This window comes from Danio rerio, chromosome 6 (assembly GCF_049306965.1).
Source record: "Danio rerio strain Tuebingen ecotype United States chromosome 6, GRCz12tu, whole genome shotgun sequence".
Lineage (NCBI taxonomy): Eukaryota > Metazoa > Chordata > Actinopteri > Cypriniformes > Danionidae > Danio > Danio rerio.
In genome coordinates, this window is record NC_133181.1 from 62361373 (window position 1) to 62370000 (window position 8628).

Here is an 8628-nt window from a genome sequence, read left to right on the forward strand (position 1 = left end):
TGCTTGATTCTGATTGGCTGATGAGCACTCTAATGTTGAGTTTAGACTTGCTGACAGGGTTTGAGACATCTCTGCTCATTCACGCAAGTAACAATCACACAGTGCCGAAGACCCGATCTGAGAGAATTGCAGATGAGTCGCTGATGCTGAGATATTCGGCATGCTAAATATCTGGAGCTGTCGGTGATTCAAAATCACACCGTGTGAAATGTGTTCTGATTAAAATAACATCAGCGATCAGCCAATAAGAGAGCTAGTGTGGGTATCTGCAGGCCAGCGTGAGGTTGTGGGAGGAGGTAAAAGTGCTCATTTTCTAACCCAGGCTCATTCTGGAAACGTAGTCCCGTGGATGTGTCTGGAGACCGCGAATTATGTGGCCGGATGTACGTATGGCTGCATTTAATTTTTTAAGCGAAAGCTACGGAGCGGTGTGACGCCGTTCCTTTTGGAGCTTACTGGCTGACCGCTTACATCCATGTGGAGGGCTTTCCTGCCACAACCAGTTTGTCCTTGTAAACTGTAAGACAAAAGACAAAAACAGAATCCAAAAAATAAAATTAACGAGTGAATAACAGGGTGAGGATGTAGTAAAATCCGAAAACGTAAAAATCAGACGAAGGCTTTTCTTTTTCTTTGTTTTGTGGGTTTGGTGGGTTTAGGGAAATAAGTGGGTGGGTGGGTCAATCAGTAAAATTCAACCCCGGCTCATTGTGGAAACGTAGCCCTGCGGACGTTTCTGCGGACCGCGAGGTACATCCCGGGAGGTACGTATTCGAGCGTTTTTCGTTTTCGTGGATCCGCGAGAGGCCGCTCGGCCTGGCCGCCCTCCTCTTCCTCCTCCTTCCCTAAACCCGAGCGACGGTTCTCAAAAGCCGTCCAGAAAAAAATAAATAAAAGCAAAAGCCCTCGTCTTCGATTTCGACCGCGTTTTCGGATCCCGCCGCATTCTCGCCCTTATTTTTCGGATTCTGTTTTTCATCTTACCTGATTTCTGGAACCACTGTTCCCCGGACTCGATCCCGGCTCCTCCTCCTCCGGGGCTTCCGCTCCGCCGACGCAACGCTGTAAGCTAAGCGGACAAACTGGTTGCATCGGGAAAGCCCTCCACTCGGAGGCGAGCCGGCGAGCGTGAAGAGGAGGAGCGGAGCGGCGCCACACCGCCCCGCAGCGTTCGCTCGAAAAAACTAAACGCGGCCATACGTACCTCCGGCCACATAAAAATTGCAGTCTCCAGAAACGTCCATGGGGCTACGTTTCCAGAATGAGCTTGGGTTGGTAAAATTGGTTGGTTGAGGGAGCGAGGAGGGTGGGTCAGTCGATTGGCTGGTCGCCTAGTCAATCATTCAGTCGGTCGACAGTGGCCTCTGGTGGGTTCAGACTATAAACAAGAGAAAAACTCTAAGAAAGCATTTTGCAGAGCACTAAACTTTCGCTTGTTACTCTTAAAGCAGCATTTGCTGACTCTGAGCAGTAAGAGCAACTCAATCTGAAGTGTATTTGCATCTCCGTGTTGTTTATTGGGTTAAAAAGGTGTTACCCGCAGCTGTCAATCATCTGAGCGCAGAAACGAGCGCTTCATCTGCTCTCCGTCTGGATGTTCTGTCATTCTTCCAAACAAACTTGCATGTAAAATGTGTGTCGCGCTGCCTAATATGAGCTGCTTCTGTGTGTTTTTATTTTCCCACAGGCTAAAAGCTGTCTGGATCTCCTCGCAGGTCGCTGAAGAAGATGCGCCTGTGTGTTAATGAAGCGCTTGAGGATTCAGAATATGATAATCTGAGACTGCAGACGGAGACGCAGGTGTTTTGATGAAGACAAGTCACTTATGTGATCCTGATTTTATCATATACTGATCAACACAACATCATTCGCCCTCTTGTGATTTCAAATTTCAGATATTTCCCAGGTGAGGTTGAACAGATTCAGTCATTTTCCTATTTTATTTGTTCTTTTGGAAAAGGTCTTATTTGTTTTATTAAGGCTAGAATAAAATAAGTTTTTAATTGTTTAATCTTAATTTTAATTAACGAGAGAAATGAAAATCGGGTTTACATCAGAACTCAACGTCAGCCCGATGTCAATGTCCAACGTCCAACCTAAAACCAACCAAATGTCAACGTCTAATGATGTTACAGCTTGAAGGTGTGTGAACATTACCAATATGACACTATCAGATGTTGGATTTTGGTTGCCATAACTGATGAATAAATGTCAGTATTTGACGTCAATATGATGTTGGTTAAGATATTGGCTTGACATTGGACTTTGGTCACTTTCTAACAACCTAAAATCAACCAAATATCAACGTCATTTGATGTCATTATTGGACATCAAAATAGTGTTGTCCATAGACGCTGGCTAGACATTGAATTTTGGTCACCTGACATCACAACCTAAATCTAACCTAATATTAACGTCCTATGACGTTGTGTGCCTGCTGGGCAAAAACTAAATGCACTACAGAATGTTACGTTTACACACATCCACAAATTACTTGTAAAAGCATCAACTTTTAACAGCATAATACTCACTACTCTAATATTTACAACAGGTAATTTTACTCTACTTACACTACATTTTTAGATAAATAATGGTACTTTTACTTAAGAATGCTTTTTCAGTACTCTTTCCACCACTGATCTGATGTCATGTTGACGTCCTGTGCCTGCTGGGTGTTTAAGGCCATTACGGTCATCATACAGTAAACATCCGCCATCTTCCCATCAGTGACATGATCTAAACAGTCTCTGGGTCAGTGTGTGTGAAGATTCTGGACATCTTCTCAGACACTTTTAATGCTTCCAAACAGTTTGCTGCATTTATAAATCGCCCATGTCTTGAGGTAGTTCATTTCCGATTTACCTTGTATGTGTGATTTGATTGGACAGGAATCACAGGACTGATTTCTCTAATCCCAACAGACAAGAAATAATACAGTAGTGACTGCAGGATGAAGGACAGTAGTGGAGTAAATGTACCAATACAGCACTAAACATGTGCTCAAGGAAAATTAAACGTTTTTAAAACTACTTAGTAAATTACAATATCTGAGAAAAAGTACTCAATTACAGTCATTGGAGTCTTTGTAATTAGTTACTTTACACCACTGGCCGGCACGGCTGAAGACTCGTTATCAAGACGATTCATTTGAAGCACTCTGAGTCGACTCTTTTATAGATGAATCAATGCACTGTCAGATTTAAGCCTCAGCTGGATATTTCACTTCACTCTGAGCTGTGTTACACACTACATGGAAGAATATTCTCAAAAACCCATAATAGGAGCTCTTTAAATGTAATGATTGATGACCAACTGAACTTCTCTGACCACATCTCTAGAACTGCTCGATCGTGCAGATTCACACTCTATAACATCAGAAAGATCCGACCCTTCCTATCTGAACATGCAGCTCAACTCCTTGTTCAAGCTCTTGTTCTCTCCAGACTGGACTACTGCAACTCTCTACTAGCCGGGCTTCCAGCTAACTCTATCAAGCCTCTTCAGCTACTCCAGAACGCAGCAGCACGAGTGGTTTTTAATGAACCTAAAAGAGCACATGTCACTCCGCTGCTCATCCGTTTGCACTGGCTGCCAGTTGCTGCTCGCATCAAATTCAAAGCTCTGATGTTTGCCTACAAAGTGACTTCTGGCTTTGCTCCTTATGTGCTCTCGCTTCTGCAGATGTATGTGCCCTCCAGAAACTTGCGTTCTGTGAATGAACGTCGCCTCGTGGTTCCATCCCAAAGAGGGAAGAAATCACTTTCACGAACTCTCGCATTCAATCTGCCCAGTTGGTGGAATGAACTCCCTAACTGCATCAGAACGGCAGAGTCACTCGCTGTCTACAAGAAACCACTAAAAACTCAACTATTTAGTCTCCACTTCACTTCCTAATCTGCAATTGCCTCTCTGGATATACCACTAACTGTACTCAAAAAAAAAAATAAATAATAATAATTACAAAAAAAATTACTAAATTACTAAAAAAAATTACTAATACTTTCCTTCTTAGACTTTACACACCTGAAACTCGCCTACAGCACTTCTTCATTGTTGCTCTTATAGTTGTGTAAATTGCTTCCTTGTCCTCATTTGTAAGTCGCTTTGGACAAAAGCATCTGCTAAATGACTAAATGTAAATGACTCTGAAATTATTATTACATACCCAACAGTTGGGTTTGTCCATATTGTAATGTCCACCCAAATCCTTGTTATTTTTTTTAGATTGAATGTAAATGACTCTGATGGTGTAAATGACTGAAACGATTCTTTTAACCCAGCAGTTGGGTTTGTCCTTATTTGACCCAACAGTTGGGTTATGACAACCCAGCATTTTTTTGGAGTGTAGTAAAGTGAATGTGTCTGACCATGAAAAGTGAGTGTTTGACCATGTCTCTCTCTCTCTCTCTTTCTCTCTGTGTGTGTGTGTTTTCTCTGTATAGGAATAAAGCAGACACTGGAGACACAATGCCATGAGAGATATACTCTTCACAAGGGAGAGAGAGTGTGTGTGTTTTCCAGGGGCCACCGACCGCAAAAGGCAATTCCAATTTGTCGCGAGATGCTCTGTGTGTGTGTGTGTGTGTGTGTGTGTGTGTGTGTGTGTGTGTGTGTGTGTGTGTGTGTGTGTGAGTTAATGAGGCGAGTGTGTGAGCTCTCACTCATTCTGCCAGCGCCGGCCGATCGCTCTCTGATTACTATAATGAAACGGTCAGGGCATTATTAACCAAACGCCACCACACACACACACACACACACACACACACACACTAACACACGCACACACACACACAGAAAAAGAAGAATCACGCCCAATATTGTCACCGCATCCTCTCAGCCATTTGTCTTTTGGTCGCTCCTTCTAGAGACGGAGACCTTTTGGAGTGGAGCTCGGCGATAAATCCTGCCCCAACGTCAGGTGTGTGTGACTTACTACAGATACTGATGCAGACATTAGTCTGGTCAACTGCACACATTAAAGGCCTCCTATCATGCAAAATCAACCTCTGCAGGCTGTTTGGACAGAAATTGGTGTAGTATAGTGTGTGCACAGACATATTGGAGTAATCCTATTTTTTTTGATATTCTAATGTTAAATCAGGACCGAAATCCCAGCAATTTTCAAACTGACCGCATCGAGATGTACCACAGCCATATCACCCTGCAGATCAAGAGCAGTCCCTCACTGAAGCTGAGCAGGGCTGAGGCTGGTCAGTGTCTGGATGGGAGAGCACATGGGAACACTAGGCTGCTGTTGGCAGTGGTGTTAGTGAGGCCAGCAGGGGGCGCTCAACCTGCAGTCTGTGTGAGTCCTAATGCCCCAGTGTAGTGAAGGGGACACTATACTGTCAGTGAGCGCTGTCTTTCAGATGTGACGTTAAACCGAGGTCTGTGCTCATTAATAATCCCATGTAGAGGTCTGCATAAATTTCCAAATAAATCGCGGGAGCGGTCGATAACGGGTTTAATTTTGTATGGGAGCGGGCTGTCTAGCAATATCGCGGATATTGCTATGCAAATGAGAGAGAGAGAGAGCTTTGCCTGTGTGTGTGCTTGGTGCTTGTGTGTGTGTATGTTAGTGTGCGCGCGCGTGAATGAGAGAGAGAGAGAGAGAGCTTTCCCAGATAGCAAAATACACTCGGGCCAGTTTCGGCTAGATTCTCGCCTGCCGGAGACTTATCACTCGGCCCGGCTCCGGCTGCCGGACTCTGGCCGGATGATTGTGGACTCACTGCCTGATTCCGGCTCGAATCAATCGGGCCAGATGCGGCGGGCGTAAACGAGCCAACGCTGCCGCATCCTCGCCGGAATCTGTCCGAGAGTAATGTGCGCTGCGGCCCGGAGCTGGCGCACAGTATTTGTATACCTTTATATAAAACCTTTTGGTATTACATTGGTACTTGATACATGGTATTACAACCCTTTGAATTGATATAACAGCAAACGCCTGAGCGGTCGGGTTCGGGCTAAAACCTGGTGGGTACGGGCGGGAGCGGGATTCAAAATTTTGTCCCGCGCAGATCTCTAATCCCATGGCACGTCTCTTAAAAAGTAGGGGTGTAACCCCGGTGTCCTGGCCAAAATAGCCATACACCCAAAGCGCTTCACAATCATGAGGGGGGTCTCTCCACACTACCACCAGTGTGCAGCTCCACTTGGATGATGCTCCGGCAGCCACTGGACAATGGCGCTAGTGCTTCACCACACACCAGCTGTAGGTGGAGAGACAGTGATGGAGCCAATTCAGTGGATGGCGATGATTGGGAGGCCATGAGGGCTGAAGGCTGATGAAGGGTGTGGCGATGGGGTCGTGGCCGAGAGCCATGGGAACGGAATGAGGCTCCCGCGTAAGTGAATACACCTGTGGCGCCCCCCGGCCCTGACTCCAATGGAAGAAGCTCTGGACTATAAGTGGAGAAAGCCGAGAGAGGAACGAGCCCGGACATATTGTTTTACCTTTGCTTTCAGTTTGACGGCAGTCTCCGTGAGGAGCTGTTAATAATAAATACTTTAAAACTGCATCGATTCTCCGCCTCCTTCTTCACAGTGGTGCTGAAACCCGGGAGAAGAAGGGACACGTTGTCCAGTTGCCCTCGCCGCTGAGAGGGGGCGAGTGTTCGGGAGTGAACACGAGTGGGGGAGAAATTCGTCTGCCCAGAGTGCCGGGGCGGCCTGAAGCTGGCGAGAAAAGGATCTGCCTGCTGCCGTCTCCCAGCATGAGGAGGAGCGGGGGACGCGAGGCTCACCAACAGAAGGAAAAGCGCTGAAGAGAGCCATCCCACAGAACCCGGAGGAGTCGCCGCGATCCGCCGTGAGGCCGTAGCCTGCATCCATCCACCAAAGCGGGAGCGGAGCAGGAGACCAAAGAAGCCACCAGCCAGCCAGGAGAACCACTGCTGGACACCAGAAGACGGACGGGTGGATAGATTCCTCCACAGGGCTCCCAACACGTCGTTGCATCTCTCAGCTGGTGGAGGACCGAGTGGCAGCGTGTCTGGGGAACTGAACCCCAATTTTTCCTCTCTCCTCTCTCTCTGTCTACTTTGTCGTTCCTCCTTTTTTTTCATCTCCTTTTCTCTCGGCCCATCTCATATAGGTGTTGCGGGTGCTGTGGTGCAAAGCCCCAATCCTCTTTCTCCGTGAAGAGCTGCCATCCGTTTGTTTTGTTTTTTTGGTCCGTGTTATTAATAAATGTTTTAAAACTGCGACGGTTCTTTGCCTCCATCTTCTCGGCTGCCAAAGGGCTGTAAACTTCATTAGAGAGAAAATTTGGCACCAGGGTTACACCCCTATTTTATTACCAGAAGTGCCATTTTATTATTAATGAGCACAGAGAGTGGGGAGCTCAGTTTAACATCTCATCTGAAAGACGGCGCTCTCTGACAGTATAGTGTCCCCTTCACTACACTGGGGCATTAGGACTCACACAGACCGCAGGTTGAGCGCCCCCTGCTGGCCTCACTAACACCAGTGCCAACAGCAGCCTAGTGTTCCCATGTGCTCTCCCATCCAGACACTGACCAGCCTCAGCCTTGCTCATCTTCAGTGAGTAACCGCTCTTGAGCTGCAGGGTGATCTGACTGTGGCCATATTATTGCATAATCAAGTACTAATGCGTATTATTACATGGCTGTCTGGAGAGCTCAAATCTGATTGGTCAGTCTTATTTTACATCTTATTTTACAAGGGGCAAAACATAGATATATACACTAGATATCACATAGGGACCCTGAGCATGCGTCAATAGCGCCGCCACATTGGTACAGGGCTCCCAGGACAAATGTCATTCAACCGCACTAGTCAAGACAGTGTTATTACGTGAAGATGCGGGACTTTAGCGCTGTCTACGAGTGTAGTAACGAGCAAACAAAGAAAACAAAGCACAAAGGCAGAACATTTCATAGGTAATATTCAGTTTTTTTCTGTTTTTGTATGTTCTGAACTTTTGTGCTAATCAGGTAACGTTATTGATGATAACAGTCTCTTACTGCATTCACCATAAGGCAAAGCAGCTCCAACTCACACTAAACACTCGGCTTATGCTAGTTTTGTTGAATAAAATCAGCAAACAATGCAAAAGAAATATGACAACGAGATGCTGCGCTGCCAGAAACTTGTATTATTGTCGGCTAACGTTAGTGAAAGAGTCGTTCATGATGGAGATTCATTCACAAAGTAATCGCTCCCTCCGTCAGTATGAGAAGTGAAAGCAGGAGAGGAGCTGTGTTTCAGGACATGATTAGATCAAGTTTAACAGGCAGGGTGAATAGTACATTTCTGTACACACAAACACAAGCTTTTAGTCAGGAATGCCCGTGCGGTCACTGATACATCAATGTAGAAAAGTGATGTAAAATTATAATTTTCGTAATTAGAAAAAAAAAATACATACAAACATCCAGGAAAACTCCCGATCATAGATATATGTGTATATGTGTATATCTCTGGCTTTGGATGGCCACAGTCCTCCACTGTACCTTGGTCCCGCATTCATTTCAAAGGAGCGCTACCCTGTAGCAAGATGGCGGCGCTATTGACGCATTCCGTCCAATAGACAACAATAGGCCAGGCGACTAGTGTATATATCTATGGGGGCAAAATAGGAGCCATTTAAAGGGAAGCTATTCC

General features: G+C 45.8%; 1 long non-coding RNA gene across 1 annotated transcript; it reads left to right on the plus strand.

The window, feature by feature from the left end:
* Positions 1–1687: 1687 nt before the first annotated feature.
* LOC141386398 (uncharacterized) lies at positions 1688–4777 on the plus strand. The gene is made up of 2 exons (XR_012408343.1): positions 1688–1906; positions 4443–4777. It is a non-coding gene; the product is annotated as an uncharacterized lncRNA (long non-coding RNA).
* Positions 4778–8628: the final 3851 nt, after the last annotated feature.